The sequence below is a fragment of the Camelus ferus genome, chromosome 3, assembly GCF_009834535.1.
Source record: "Camelus ferus isolate YT-003-E chromosome 3, BCGSAC_Cfer_1.0, whole genome shotgun sequence".
Classification (NCBI taxonomy): domain Eukaryota; kingdom Metazoa; phylum Chordata; class Mammalia; order Artiodactyla; family Camelidae; genus Camelus; species Camelus ferus.
In genome coordinates this window covers 30,907,998-30,925,319 of record NC_045698.1, presented here as the reverse complement: position 1 = coordinate 30,925,319, position 17,322 = coordinate 30,907,998, and positions in this window count along the sequence as shown.

Below are 17,322 nucleotides of genomic sequence, written 5' to 3'. Positions count from 1 at the left end.
TCTCAATATTTTGTTGAGGACAGGAACATTTCTATACCCTGCATCTGGAGGTGTACCTCACACATAGTAGATAATCAATAAATATTTGTGTGCTTGAAAAAGTTAATACTGAGGAAAATAAACCAGATCCTTTTTAGACGAGGGCAAGGAATAACTTATAAACACACTATTAAATAAAAGCTCTTGGCAATTACTATAGAGACCTCTCTGCCAGAGGTTCTACACTTTGATTCCCTAGAGTAATAATGCATACCAATTATTATATTTGAAAAATCAGTTCTAAGAAAGATGTGCCACTATTTTGTTCACTATAAAGCTCACACTATGGCCTGCCAACTAATTCGCCTCTCAAAGCTGAGTTTTCCTTTTGTTATTTGATTAATATAATTCTGATAGAAAATACCTTTTAATAAATAAATATTCAAAATAGTAGTATAGTTGGGGTTAGGATTCCTGGATTCTGGCCCCAACTCTGTCACCAACAAACCACATAACTATAGCAACCTTACTGAACAATCTATACCCTGTGGGGTACAATCAATATAATTTTTTCCAACATCTAGCCTAATCCACATTGATTAATGATATTTTGGTGAGACCTCTAGATTTTTATGTGATACAAAGAGTCTCATTTTGGTCATTAAGGCTCGTTTTTCTGCTGCAAAATTTAGTCCAGTCCACTTGAAATGTCAATTCTCATTTTGTATCCAAATGAGTATCTATCTATCTGCCTTCCAAGTTTAGGTGTGAACCATACTGCAGAGGAGAAAAGTAAGAGACGGTCTTTTGCTCTTTTACTCTTTCTAGATCTTGCATTATATTTTTCTGACTCACTCCCCTGACTCTAATTTAATTTTTACTTTTCCCCTGGGGCACTGGAGATTGAATCCAGGACCTCATGCATGCCAAGCATGGGCTCTACCACTGAGCTCTAGCCCCGACCCCACTTCCCTGACTCTAGATATCCAACATTTCACTGGTATTCTGGGGAAGAAATAGAATGCAGGAGGAAAAAGAACAAAAGTCTTATATATTTACCTTATTGACAAGTAGCCATAGTTGGCCCCAATGGGCAGGGACTCAAATTCACACTCTTAGGGGATATCCTTATGTGTCTTCGGAGGCCTGCATAGAAAACATTCATCCTATTCTCCCACTGATGTCCCTTCTGGATGACCATATGTCATAGTTTGCAAGGGAGAGCAGTGGCATAGTCTCAAGTCTTAGTGGCTTACAGTAACAAAAGCTTATATTTAACATGTCTTCTGCTTGTTAGCTTAATCATTTCTCCCAGCTTCTTCGTTCAGGGACTCATAAGGAAGAAGCGGCCCTCATCTGGGACTTGCTGCTGCCATTACAGAAGGAACAAAAGACAACTCTAAAAGTTTTACTTAAGCAGTATTACAAGCCACTTCTGCTCACATTCCTTTAGTAAAGTGAGTCAATGGGGAAGCCTAGAGTCTATACGGCAAAAAGCATGATCCTTTCATAGATAGCAAAAGAAATATTCTACACAAATAAAACCACCTTCCACCAGGACCCTGTACACCCTGACCTCTTCCATCTTTAGCTCCAGGAAATACACTTCCATAGCCTTCGGTTATTGACCGGGGCAACTTCGCTCTGTCATGTCATGCTCTCGTGGGAAGTATTTTCAAGATGGCTCCAACATGGCTACCTTTCACTACATCTACTTAACCCCTGGTATCTGTTCACAGCATCACCTTGGCGCTTGGAATCTGCTCATGATATCTATTTGGTCCTAGAGTCATACATTATTTTCATGCCAAATAATGAGAAGGCATGCAGTTTTTCTGTTACCATCTCTTCTCACCTTAGTGTTGGGAGCTGCTTTAACCTGATCTGCACAGCTAAAAGTATCCAGGAATAAGCAGGAACTAGAATATATATTTTGTCTGCCCTTGAACTCAGGATTTCAGTTTCTCCAAAGCACTTTCCTATCATGATTGATTCTGGTGCACCAAGAGGTAGGCCTAAAAGTGTCTGATGCCAGTGTTCCCTTGTTGAAGAAACTCTTGGTTTACTGTTAGGATTCTCTTGAATCCTTTATTGAGTGAGTAGGAGAGCAGCCACTATTCTTTCCTTAAAGAAGAAAGAAGATAAAATGCTACCAGACTGCCCACTAGGCTGAAAATTTATGAAATACATAAACCCATTCTTTATTAAGTTCTAGTCTTCTGTTTATTTAGCCTAAGCATCATCTTAAGGATGATAGTTGAAGGACCCAGTTGGTCACCTCTTCTTTAGCCCTGGAGGTGGTATCTGGTATCTCCTTGAAACTCTTTGCAATATGGAGATTCTTACTGCTTCTAGCTTTAGGATTTTAGCTAAAGACCAGACACACACACATCCTTCAATATCCTTTTTATGTAATCATGAACAGGTAAATTAACCTGTACAGTACTTAAATTTCTTAAGTGGGAAAGAACACTGAACTGTAGAGCAATCTAAGTAGTGTCAAAATCAGTAAGAAAAGTGGGGACATATTTTGAGGAGGAGATAAGACACTTTGATTCTGGACTTGTTTGCATTCTAGTAACTAAGGGTAGAATTGTTTTCTAAAGCAGTAAACACATTTTTTGAACCACTGAACTTTTGCCTTCATTTTAGAATGGCCTCCTTTGACTAAATGAAACATGCCTCCAACTGTACCAATCAAATATGTAGGTCCCTATTTGGCCAATTTTAAAGCAGTTCCAATTTTGTGAAAATCATAATGCTTATACTTCAGAATTTTCCATTGTCAATTATGCCGTTCACATTATAAGAAATTGACTTCATTTAAAATGAAGAAAAGATTTTAAATTAAGTCACAAAAGATTTAGAGAACTTTAAATTCAGTTTGGGTCTTTGAAACTACAACTGATAAAAAAATTTCTTTTGCCAACTCCAGTTTGTGTTACATTTTTAGTTTTTTTTAAATATAGGTATTTTGTAATTTCCATTGCCTTTCATATTAAAAAAAAAAAAAAAAAGCTTTCTGATGGGGATTTTGGATGTAAAGCTTCCTGAATTAAATGTATCCTGCAGAGGTTGGTTGGTGCATCATGCTTACCCTTTGTGACTGACACAAGGTACATCAGATATGATGCGCACTCCAGAGCTCTCGTCTATCATCAGGTTGTACACATCGCATATAACTTAAAGGAAGTCATACTGGGCTTATATCTGGAGGGAACTCAAATTTGAAAAGATACTTGCACCTCAGTGTACATAGCAGCACTACATACAATAGCCAAGACATGGAAACAACCTAAATGGCCATCGACAGATGACTGGATAAAGCTGTGCTACACACAAACACACACACACACACACACACACACACACACACACACACACATGGAATACTACTCAGCCATAAAAAAGAATAAAATAATGCTATTTGCAGCAACATGGATGGACCCAGAAATCGTCATTCTAAATGAAGTAAGCCAGAAAGAGAAAGAAAAATACTATATGATATCACTCATATGTGTAATCTAAAAAAAGAAAGAAAGAAAAAGACACTAATGAATTTATCTACAAAACAGAAACAGACTCACAGACACAGTTAACAAACTTATGGTTATCCAGGGAGGAGAGGGGATAGGAAGGGATAAATTGTGAGTTTGAGATTTGCAAATACTAACTACTATATATAAAATAGACAAAAAATAGATTTCTTCTGTATAGCACAGGAAACTATATTAAATATCTTGTAGTAACCTATAATGAAAAAGAATATGAAAACGAATATATACATATGTATGTATGACTGAAATATTATGCCATACACCAGAAATTGACACACCGTAACTGAGTATACTTCAGTTAAAAAAAAAGGAATTCATAGCTTACATGTTATGAGGCCATGTAAAGGAAAAATCAACTTTCCACTAGAAATGTACCCCAACATTTTCAGTTTATTTAATGCATTAGCATTTCAGGTTTTGGAGGGAATTATTTTCCCCTTTTGAAACAAAATATTACAGTAAAACTGGTCTCCCAGTAATTACACATTTATTGATTTTGACATGCCCCCATGGCACCTTCTATATCAGGTGAAATAATCTTTAAAGTATCTATAGGACCTCAATTGGGAATATGAAATTTTCTACCACTTGGTAGTTTAAGTGGTTTATAAACAGCCACCGAACACTAAAAAGTAATATTTAAGAGCTGAAGGGAACTTTTGGAGTCAACTAAGAGCCCATGCAGGAGGTACCAGCAAGCTAGGAGAAATAAAACAACAGGAAATATTGGTGGGTTTTTTTTTTTTTAAGTTAATTACTGCCTTTGCTGACTGCATTTAATAGTTGATAGTTTAAAAGCTATCATACTAGTGGTAGGTACTGATCAAATTCACACAAGAAGTTTAGAACGTGACAAGGACCACCTAAAAGAACTCCACATTCTATTTGTGCTGACATAGCTGTCCTTTGGGTGAGGGAGATGCGAAATTGGTATAAAGATTCTACTAGTCTTCATTCTAGAAGTAATCAAAAATTTTGTTGGTAGCTGAAAAGTGATTAAATTAATGAAATTAAAAGACTGAAATTAACGGTTTTTATCCTTTGCTATATTGCAAGGAAAAACGACTTTTTGGATAACATAAAGAAACAGCCTAAATAAGAAGCAGAAAGGGAAGAGGTTTGGAGAAGGCAGAGGGGAATCAAACTAGATCAAGTACAATGAAAGAATTTTACACAAAGGAAAATGGGAAGGAGAAAGAAATATGATTCATTGGAGGGATCCTTTGGAAAGAGATGCATAATTTCTGGGAAGAAAACAATATGCCCTATTTCTTTGAAAAGTCAGAAAGATCTAGAAGTAGAGTTAGAAGAATTTAGTTACTGAATCTATGAAGAAGGAATAGGAGGATGGAGATGGCCATTTGTATAACTTAACATAAATAATCAGTAGTTGTTGGTGCTTGCTGAAATAAGCACCATTTCCATGCTCCATATCTCCACTGGGATAGCCCAATTTACTGGCCTAGCACTGTACCTGGAACAAAAACTAGCCAATATATATAGCTTGAAGATGAATAAGTAAATGAGTGATGACTCTGGCTCACTATCACTTACTTACAATGCTGAATAGGGATAAATGAAATAAATAGAATAAATCTGGGAGACAGCTCTAGGAATCAGAGCTCTAAGCAGAAAAATATAAGGTTTATTGATAGCAAGGTCTTATCCATGCTCCCATTTTAGAAGAGTTGGGAATTTTGTAAGTAGAAAGAAGATTGGAAAAATAATGGTTAGCTAAATAAACGGAGGTACAGAACAGGCTCTACCAGGGATTATTCTGCCAGACTGATGAACACGCTGGCTATAGAGTATATTGCACAGAATCATCTGGAAGCCTGCCAGGTTTACACTAACTTTAAAATCAAAGGCTAGGGGGATGGAGAACATTGTCAGATAAAACTATAAAAGTGGACATAACGAAGGGCACCAGCCATGACAATAAAACCATCTGTGCAATTGGTACAGACAAAAGAATTCACAGTTAAAATGACTAAAAAGAAAGTCAAGAATTCTACTGGGTATTCAAAGCCAAGATAATCAGCAACGTTTGGAGTATAGTTCAAGATGGTAAACTATTAGGGTTTATCATTTGAAAACATGATCATAACAATGAAAAGTTGTTCTTTGTTCTAGTGACACTTCGGAAGAAGATGACGTAGATGAACTCTACACATCACAAAGATGTAAGCTTGTGTGTAACTCTTCAGCTCTGCCTCTGAAAACATAAAAGAAAACATCTCAGTGAAGGTAAAAGAAGAGAGAGAATGAGGTAAAATGTTAAAATATTCTAGAGCCTAGTTACTAAAAGTTTTGCTCCAGCTCCCAGAACTAGAGTAAGCTTGGACCCTGGAATTGTGCCCAGAGGTGGCCCCAAGGTAGGGGTCTGGGGCCAGTCATATCAGGAACAGTGTTTACCTAAGAAGCTAAAGGTCTTGTAACTGGAGGAAAAAACTGGATCTTAGTTGAAAGGAAAACAGTATTGAATGGCAGATTTAAAGATCAAGACAAGGCAGAAAAGAAGAGCGGTCAGAAGCCGGAAGGATTAAGGGTGAGCTAGTCTGTTGTGGAAAAGTTTGTGACAAGCAGTTCACAATTAAAGCAACAGACAGAAAGCAAGAGAGTGTTTGTATTACCCTCACAGGGGATGTTTGGAGCATGAGAGGTGGGTGGTGGCAGGAATAGTAGCAGGTGGCAGAGACAGCAGCTTAAAAGAATCAGAGAGCACAGACCTGAAAAAGAAGAAATATAATGGTGTGGGGAATTTTCAACTTCCCTGCAATCTGTTAAAAGTCTCATCCTGTCATGAGAAAAGGCACTTTGAAATCATCATGTAAAGCATAAATTTTAGAATCGAATAGGTTTAACTTGGAACCTGGCTCTGCAGGGCTGTATGATTATTAGGTAAGAAATTAATCTCTACTTTGGCCTCAAACTTCTTATCTGTAAAATAGGAATTATAATAATGGTAAATACATCACTGTGATATCAGGAAGATTAAATAAGAAGATAAGTTTAAAGTTTTGGGTCATGTGCTTACTAATCCCTATATAAATATTAGTCTACTCTTCTGATTAATATTCAGCTAAAAGTAAACTATCTAAAAAAATTCTTTATTTCCCTTGAAGTAAATTTTTTTCTACCAACATGATTCATTATCAACCTGATTTATTTTTCTATCAACTTGATTCATTATCAAGCCACTAGGTATTAGTGATTATTATATTATTATTATTATTATCCAGTCCAACAATCTGATTCTTAAGGAAGACTTGGTTAGAGGGGTGGAAATGAGCAGAACTTTGGACAGAGTTGTCTTGTCCTGTGATCTTAAAGCAGTGCTTCTCTATTTAGAAGGAACCTGAAGGTCTTTTTAACATGCCCTTTCCGGTTCCATCGGCCTAGCATGGGGGCCTGAGAGTCTGCATTTCTGCCACACTACCAGGTAATGCTAATGATGCTGGTTTACATGCCACACCTTGAATAGAAAGACCACAGACTATCTGCAAGTGAGTAAAGGAAACACGAAAGGATGTCAGACCCATAACATGGATTTCAGGAAGGCCAATGTCAGAGGCAGCAGAAATATTAGTAAGATTTCTTGGATCAAGGCCTAAAAAGAAGATGGTTCAGATCCAAAACCAATGATATAAAATGTAGTTTTCAAAAATGAAAATCTGACTTTATAATCTCAAATAATCCTGAAGGGGATTTCTACATAGCCATAAACCTCAATTTTTTTAAATATCATGTACAGAAAATGAAAGAGAGAAAAATAACTAAGGAATAAGAGAAAAGTGGTCTAGGCCTGCAAACATAAAATAATTGAAAAGTTGATATATCCTAGAATTTACTGAGGTTTCTAAAGCCACCTAAAATTAATTTTTAAAAATATTTTTATAGCAAGAAGGACACAAAGAAATAGACTCTCTGTAAAAAGATTAACCTGTCAAAAGGTTATAGAGAGAACAGCAAATTCCTCAGTTTTTAGTCTGCTCCAAAACCATGATCTACACTCTAGAAAGCAGAGAATTAAAATTGGTACAAAGGACAAGAAGCTAGTTAGTGGTGAGACTATTACATGATACAATTTCACTAAGTGAGTTCAAGTTTTCCTGTTTCATACTAGTTAGAGATTGCTGAACAGAATCTTTGTGAAACCATAATGAACATAAAAGTTCTAGAAGACCCTAAATGACCAAATCTTGTCCTATTTGTTTTAATAGTGGTTTCTGTGAAGTTTTGTCTAATAGATATGCTGCTAATCTTTAGCTGGATTTGAGACATATTTTTAAAAGATGATTAATAAAGTCAAAGTCTTTTTTCTAAAATTTTTCTTCTTTGTCCAATGGACTTCTATTCATCCTTAAAGAACTTATCCAAATGTTACTTCCTTGAAGTAATTTCCAATTCTTGTAGAATTAGTTATATTCTCTGGGTTCTTATTAATCTTAGAATAAACTTCTTACCTCACTTAACAACTTAACTGTATTTAACAACATTATATTTTGGTTTCTCATTTGCATATCTACTTTCCAACTTGACAGAGAGTGGCTTATTTTTATCCTTAAAATCATCCTTATGTTCTGCATAGTGCACGAGATATAGTAGATGTTTAACAGAGGTTTCAAAATTGGAGTCTGCACACATAGAACATACAATTGAATTCAATCTTAAGTTGTATTCACAGAAATATAGTGTGTAGAATAAGAGAGATGTCCCAGTCAACTGAGTGGTGCACAAACTATGTCTCAAGGAGAAAATGCAGTTTATACAGTTATTAAGAGCATGGACTTTGCAGCCCAGATTACCTGGATTCATGATATTATTACCAGCTATGTCATATACCTGGGTGAGTTGTTTAACCTCTTATTCTCCATGTGGATAATAATAGTACTGCTTCATAGTGCACTAAAATGATTAATTGAAATTACACACACACATACATATGTATATATGTATGTATATATATATGTATATATGTATGTGTATATATATATATATATATATCAGTTAAAAACAGTGGCTAGCACATAAGCCACGATATTAGTTATTGTTATATTATTATTATTACTATTATTTGAGATGCATGCTGCAGTTTAAGAGCACCGTTGATAAGAACCCAGTCCAGAGATGAGTCCAGTGACAGAGCAAAATATTAAAAATCATAAGGAAGGATAAAACATCTCAAGCTGTTATACTGGAACTGATATTTGAGAAAGGTGAAGGGGACACAAGATAGGACAGCTGTCTTCAAAAATAAGAGCATGAGCACCTTTGATCTAGAAAACTCAAGAGGACAAAAGCAGGACCAAAACTGGACACAACATAGAGAAAGATTTAAGTTCAAATTTAAAATGAAAAATCACACACACACACCCCGTACCTCATGCAGAGTAACTAGAATGGGATGTTTTAACTAGAATGGGATGTCTCCAGAGCTATTTAAGCAGGATTTAGACAACATGCTGGTAGGGATGATAAACACAAGTCTGAATTACTGACAGCCCCAGAGGACTAAGCTACCTGGTTCACACATAGTACTTGAATTCTATTCCCTTCGTTTTATAGCCAAGGAACTGAGGTCCAGAAAAATGAAGAAATTTGACCATAGACAAATTAGACAAATAGATTAATTAACTGCAGATCCTGAGCTAGAACCAAGTTTGCCAAATTCCTCCGCCAGAGGTCTTTTTAAAGAAGTTTTCTTGCTTACAAAAAGAAAGCATTTTCCAGAACCAGTAGGGGTGTGCTCCCAAGTAAGAGTATGAGGCAGAGTTCTTCAGAAAAAGTGAGTAGAGAAAACCCTGTGGAGTAAAGTCACCTAATCTTGAATATATAATGTCTAGTGCTTCTCTGGTGGCTTTTTGTATGCTGTTCCCAGACGAGAGTTTATTTGTGTATATATCTGCATGGAGCATTCTATAATGCAAAGCTTAATGAGTATAGACTATGTTAACCTGAGAATACACTTGCTAATTTTGTTTCCTACATACTAAATTTTCACCTGAAATAAATGCATGCTAGGCTTCAGTTCAATGGTTATATAAATCAGTTGACTTATCTCTCCATCCATTTGCCTATATACATGTGATATTTGAGCTTTTCTGGAAAACCATTTTGAAAAGTATGAGCTTTTTGTACAAAGAGACTCACTAGGAGAGATGATAAATCCTGGTGATTGACAGCCAGCAGCTTTGGGCTCAGACGTCCTTCATTCAGTTTCTGAATTTAGGAAAACTGCTTACCTTCTAAAAACCTCAGCTTTTGCCTCTATAAAATGGAGATAACAGTACTACCTATGTTACAAAATTGTGAGGATTAATTAAAATGATTCCTGCTGGAGTACTATTTAATTTTCAATTTGGTCTTATTCAGTATTTTTATGTTCAATGTTCATATGGGAATTAATTGAAAGACCAGAACAAGCAACTCAAAAATGTGGACTTAAGCTAGAATGAACATGTAGTCAGTTTTATACCATCCTGATGAGGTTTGCTGGTGTTGGGTTCAGGGGAATGCCGTGCACAGACATTTTTTTCTACAAAGAGATTCTCTACTTGTATTACAGAAACTCATGATTGAAAGGAAGTTCATGGGCCATTTAGGCCACCTGTCCATCTGATGCTCAAATCACTTCCATGATCCTTCTACCAAGGCATCAACAAGCCTGTGCCTAAATATCTCAAGAGCTATCACCCAACTTAAACTATATCTAACAGTAATAAGAAAACTGAGTGAAGTAGAGAAATTTCCTTAATATAATACCTTGTTGGTTTATAGAAGAATTTATTTTACTTTTTCAGGCATCAATGAAGAATAAAGTAAAAGATTGATTACTCGTTTGACTGATAAAATGTAATATTAGATATATGTTAGGGATAAAATAATTAACAAATCTTAAGTGTGCAATAAACTATATATTCCAAGTAAGTTTTGTAATCAGAAGATATTTTGTACACTGTGGGAAAGATGAGAATGTTTGAGAAATTATCCTTACCCCCTTTTCAAAATGTTCACGATTATGAATCCTCTCCTTTGTCTTTCTTTTCATAAGAATATATGCCTTATGAGAGAAAGGCCTCTATTTTTTCACTGATGTACCCCCACATGCTTAGAATACTTGACAAATAATTGGTACTCAATAAATATCAGTTGAATACATGAATAAAAAAGTGAATTGGCAAGTGATAATGGAAAGACTTTATGAAAGGAAATTTAAGTTGGCCAGATTTAACAAATTAAAAACAAAAACTTCTTATGGTAATAAAAATAAATCATTGGGGCGAGGGTATAGCCCAGTGGTAGAGTGCAACCTTAGTACGCACAAGGTCCTGGGTTCAATCCCCGGTACCTGCATCTTAAAAATAATAATAATAATAATAATAATAATAAATCAAATTACCTCCCACCAATTTTTAAATCAATCAATCAATCATCATTTATCTGAAATTCAAATGTAATTGATTGTCCTGTGTCTTATCTGGCAACTCTACATTTAGAAAGAAAAAAGAAAAAAATCTAAGGGCAAAGTATGTGAAATCATCAATATTTACCTATAATAAAGGAAGAGATAAATTTTTCCAAGATGATGTGAAACCATGATATATGTTTAAAAAAAATAAAACTTGAATCAAAAGGGATAAAGTCAAAGCCTCTTAAAAAACCCAGTTTGTTTTTTTATCATCTTGCTAGACTCAAAGAGATGTTATGACCTATCCTATCATGTGTATATGTGGGTGTATTTTGGGATAAACCCTAAAACAGCTTTTGAATGTTTCCTATACTTTGTCCTTCTCTACATGGAGGTCATTAGGGATGAGCTCTTGCTATTGGTTGCAAGTATGACCTTATACTTGCGTTTCATATGGAATCTTAAGAGAATTATTACATTAAAAATAAAATAAATATCACACAGTTTTTTTTTTATTCACTAACACTGCAAACTTCATACTAACAATTTTCTAAATATTAAGCAAACCCCTGATCTCCCAGACTGGTGACTCTTACTGACCACTGAGGCCAAATTTACCATTTTAAAAAGTGAACAAATATTATTTGTGAATACTGTTCACTGAATGAATCACATCTTAGGACAAAACAAAATGTAAATAGGAGTGTCACCACCGTTTCTATCTTTTTTTAGTTGATTTCTCATTAGAATGTTTTTTTGTTGCCTCATACATTTTTAATATTCATTGAATGAATAAAATAATGAAATAATGTCTCAGTTTCTTTTTCTGTAAAATGGGGACAATAATGTATCTACCCCATAGTGTTGTTATGAAGATTGAATGAGTTAATATAGGCAAAGTGCTTGGACTAGTGAGTAGCACATAGTAAATGTTATCCTCCATCATCATAATCATCATCATCATCATCATCATCATCATTAGCAGCAACAGCAGCATAACTCATAGCTGAGTCTTTTTCTAGTGAGTATTTCAGAATTTCAGACTCTGGAGTTTTGTTGTTTTGTTTTTGGGTTTTTTTTTTTTTTTTTTGGTGCTTCTAGTCACTCTTCTTGTTAGAAGCCTGGTCTTATGCTGGATAGACTACTCTGTTTTTTAAAGAAATATCATTCCTTCTACAGGAGTCTAGCCTAGGAAGTTTCCTTAAAAAGCAACGTCTCTCTTTTATGTTTGACTGTTTATTCCCCCGCCCAAACTGCTTTTTCAGAATCCTCTACTGAATGTTGATTATAATAGCTTAACTCTGTTTAACTGTGCTGCCTTGTCCCTCCAATGTTCCCCTTTTATTCTAAAAGTCCATTGTGATAGCGTTGTCTTGGCTACTTTTAATCAGATGACATCAATTGAAAATGGAGAATGATCCTACAAATGGTCTTTTACAGTCCAGATCTGTTTGACACAGAAAAGCATGTTTTACACTACATTGGCTATTTAGCAGTTACGTTAGAACTTCCTGTCATCTCCTGCTTGAATAGACCCAGATTGACAGACCCAGATTAAATGTTTAGTACATGTCATGGTTTAAAATACTCAGTATACTAAGCTAGTTAATGTTCTTTCTGTATATACGACATCTCTCAAGTTCTCTTAGAACAGTAATATTAATAAGCGTAATTAACATAAAATTCTTTCTAGCAACATTAATCTGTGATTGTATGAAGTCACTAAAATCTTCTTCCCAGCATATTCCCAAAATTGCCCTCCTGAATCACCTCGCATAATAGCTAAAGATACAAGACTATTTCTCTTGGACTTTCTTACTATAGAAAAACACATTTCACATTTCTAACGAGATCGTGTTCCAAATCTGCCAGAATCCAGTGTTTGATTCCCTACTTGCTGGAATCAAGATGTGCTAAGCCACCCTCAGTTGGCCAAATTTGCTTACTTCACTTAACCCTTTAATTTGTTTCACATGGTATTATTTCTTTCACTAAATATGAAAACATATGTAATTAACTTTTAAAAATATTTTTCAGGGCTAATAAAATTTTCTTTTTTTAATATAACTGTATCTCTTCCCTCTTTTTAAGTATCCATACTTTAGATAATCTAAACCAGTAGCTCTCAACTTTGGCTGTGCAGCATTTTAAAAATACAGATGTTCTGTCTGACTCCCAGAGAAATGAATGAAAAGTTTTATGGTTTGAATACAGACATTATATTTTTTAGGTAAGCTTTTTAAGACAGTCTGATGATCAGCCATAAGATTCTTCCCATTTCATTCAATTGAGAAATAATTAAACAAATTTGTTGTATTATTATTGGTTTTATTACAGACTGAAATAACAAAGATAATAAGATAATAAAGAATAAAGCCAAAATCTAGAAATGAGAAAGCAGCATACACCAGCCTTTTTCCTTTACATCCTAGCATATCATCTACAATTGGGAACACCTTGTTATTAAAAGTCTTGGTTTTTGGCAAAGAATGTGGCACTGGAAAACTGCCTGTTGTATCTTTTAATATCTTTGACATGAATGACATCAGAGTTTTTTGCTCTTCAAATGCCTTTTTTTTTTTGGTGTAAGTATTCTAATGAAAAAGGATAACCAAGGAACAGTCACATTATGTAAATGAAGTTTTTGAGCTAATTACTAACAATAATTTTCAATATGATGAAAAGATGTATTAATTTGAATTTTAATGATTAGTTATTTACACACTTTTAAAATAATTTACAACTTAAGGGAAAACAGAAAATATAACTGTACTTTAGAATCTTTTTTCTTGATCCCAAACATATTGCATGCATTTTAAATAATGCTAGGCAGAAGATACCATATCATGATGCTTCAATCATCCATTTTAATCTTAATAAAAATTCAGAGAATTTGTTAATCAACATGCATCATGATTAAACAGATAAATTTCCAATTAGTTTTAGAACCAAATGCAGAAGAATCTTAGTAGGGAGGAAATACCTTTTCTTGGAAAGGTTGTACTTCTAAGTTTAAATAACTGTGTCTTGGTCTCTGACTCATATAATGCACATTAATATCTATGTACCATAATAAGACTTTAAAGTGGAATGTGGTCTGTTGATTCGTAGTATCTATTCAAATACAAGTTATTAACTCAATTATCCAGGGGCCTATTTTCCAGTTTATGAATTATTTATTTCCTTTGTTTTGAAGAGATTATTATAGCTATCAGGGCCAAGATAATATTAAAGCTCCAGAACTTAATGACAATGCTCATGAGATACTGAAGCATGGAAGGGAGGCACTGATTACCAAGGCAAATAACTTTTGTTTGAATGAAGAGCCTTAGCAAAATGCTTCAGAATTTCAAAGACTCATTTTCTATGGATAACTGAACAACAGCATAAAATGAGCTACCCAAGAATCCCCCATGTGTTTTTAATTTGAAGTGAAAGGCAACAGATAGGCCTTGCCAACATTAAATGTAGGAAAGGGGCTGATAGCATGAACTATAGCCTCAACTCTTATTTGATACTATTAGCAAACCAAACCAAAGTTCTGGCCATTGATTGGGCTTGTCTACCCTGAGCCCACCAAACTCCAGGATGATTTGTTTTTCCAAACAAAGAGCATTCTATTTGGCCCTTCCCCATGAATGAATTAAAATGCAGAATAAGTAACAGGATTTAACCCATTATACAATAGATAATTTTGAACTTGGTGTCAAAAAATGTTTCTAAAATTTAAGAAATTCTTCTCATTTCATCAAAAATAATGACAAAACCACTAACCATAGCTACTACTAACTATAATTATAATAAGATTTGTTGCTTTATAGATATAAGGCAGTGCTATGGGTAAATGTTATTAATGACAGTTACCAACCTGATACAGGAAAATGCTATATGACTAAAACTTCTGTGAACAATGTTCAGCTAAAAGCTATCTTTAATTCAGCTTTGAATTTTGTGAGGTTTTTGGATAGATTTTATTGCCCTAATGGGAATTATTGGTCAAATGACAACACTGTGAGATTTGTAACTACCCTACATTTTACATCTTTTTTGTTGTCGTTTTATCAGTGTTACCTTTGAGTCTCTTTAGACATTAAGAAGAGATAACTTAAAACCACAAATTCCTAACCAAAAAATGTGTTTTCTATTAGACAGCAGAATTGACACACTTTACTAGAACTCCATCAGATTTAACTTATATACTAGGTGAGGAGGAAATTAATACCTGAAACAATCCTGTTTAGAACATTCATCACTTCCTCCTGCACCATCATCAGAAAACCAAGATCTTTATGGTAAGGATGCTAAACAGTGACTTTAAATTATCACAATCCCTTATATTTTAGTAAATTTTAACTGACATTTACTTGTGAATTGTATAATCTTATACCTCACAGAAAGCATTATTCCATGAAAAATAGTATAACAACAATAGATTTCTCCTGAGATGGAAGGAAGAACTTAAAAATAGGTCACTTGCCAGCCATCTATAATGAATTCTGTTGCTGGACCAACTTAAGCCTAGAAAATATCTGTGGCAATTGTCCAAAGCAGTCTGGTTGACTCGTAAAGAGCTTGATTTTTAAAAATCTGTATTCAGGCAATACTTCTTTCAAAGTTCATGGACTGAAGCTAGAGATGGGCTTTACTTCTTTTATAGTTCTATTATCTCAACCAAAGTAGGTACTTAAAGTCCAAAGGTAGCTATTATTTTAAAAATAAAAATTCAGCAATAAAATTTCAATGACATCATCATCCAAATCAATTACCAAAGTCCTCTGAACAGTGTTACTAGGGCATTTAATTAAAATATACCATGACTATAAAATTAAAAGTGTTTTTTCTTTCAAATTTCAAAAACAATGAACATAGACATATTTTGAGGGGGAATTATAGATCCTTTTGATAACTTAGAAAATCAAATAAAAAACTAATTAATATATTTAAGTATCAAGAGGAATCTACTAGCATATATATTTTAAAACACCTAAACCACGGCAATATCATCTGTCTGCTCTCCTAACTCTGAAAGAAAAAAATGCATTTTCATCATTCAGCGTCTTCTTGAGATCTCACCTTGTAGAATGATCAGAATTAGTGTTTTACTAAGTGCCACCCTGTCTGGATTTGGACACATTCTTCATGAATTGCTGCGGCGAAATACACTTCCCAAACTTCATACCCTTATTCTCAGTCCCTCCTCCTTGAGTAGTAATATGTATTTAGTGATAATGTTTTATGGTCTTGAGTTCAGGGATCGTGAACTCAAAAGCCATCAGAGACATGGAAGGTAATGTTAATTCATAAAACAGCCAAGTGCAAGGTAACAGAGAGGATCAGGACCTATGGTGAACTGCAAAATAGATACAAACTTCAAAGCATTCAAATTCAAATGATTACTTTTTTTTAAACACTGAGTTAGCCCAACAAGACAGGTTAACAGGATTGCTTCAGCCTAATGCTGCCATGTCACAACGTTTAGTCTAGATCAGTGGATCTAAAGACTGACTGCACATTAGAGTCACTGCAGAGTGAAGGCAAAACAGAACTACATACATCTAGGCCCCTCCTTCAGAAATTTTAATGAGTTTGTCTGGAGTGGGGCTCATGGCATTTATCTTCCAACAAGTTCCCTAGACGATGCCAGTGTCTGCCAAAGTTGAGACCCTGTGGTCTGAGTAACAGATTTCAGATCTAATAAATAGATATTTTGTATCACATGAAGAATATTTTTTTGCAAGATGTTAATTCCTACAGAATGGGATGGTAATTTACATATTTATGATAAAGCCAATTCACTGAGCTATTTTACAAATGCCAGTGGAAGCTTTCTCTACACTATCTTCAGTCCCACATTAATTTGTCAGATAGTTAGCTGAGGTTAGGGCTACAGCCAGCCACCTCACCTGTAGCTATGTATAGCAGTAAAGGTACTCCAGGGAAACAGAATCAATAGGAAGTGTGTGTGGGGGGTGGGGGGAGAGAGGGAGACAGAGACAGAGACAGAGAGAGCATCACATCTCTCTTTTCTCTTGAATTAAATGCATGAGCAGACTCAAATGGCGCTGTATAATACACATAACACAGGTTGTCATGAGGCTAAATCTTCTCTGTAAAAACCAGCACAGAGGTGATGATAACATCATTGTGTTTTGCTGGGAGACATTTTGAAAAATACATGTCAAAAACAACTTAATCCTATAATGGAAAAGAGTCTGAAAATACATATACATATACACATATATATGTATATATACACATATATGTATATACATATACATATTTATACATGTATATATACATGTGTATATATATACACACACATATATATATATGTATCACTGAATCACTTTGCTGTAACCTTAAAACTAACATTGT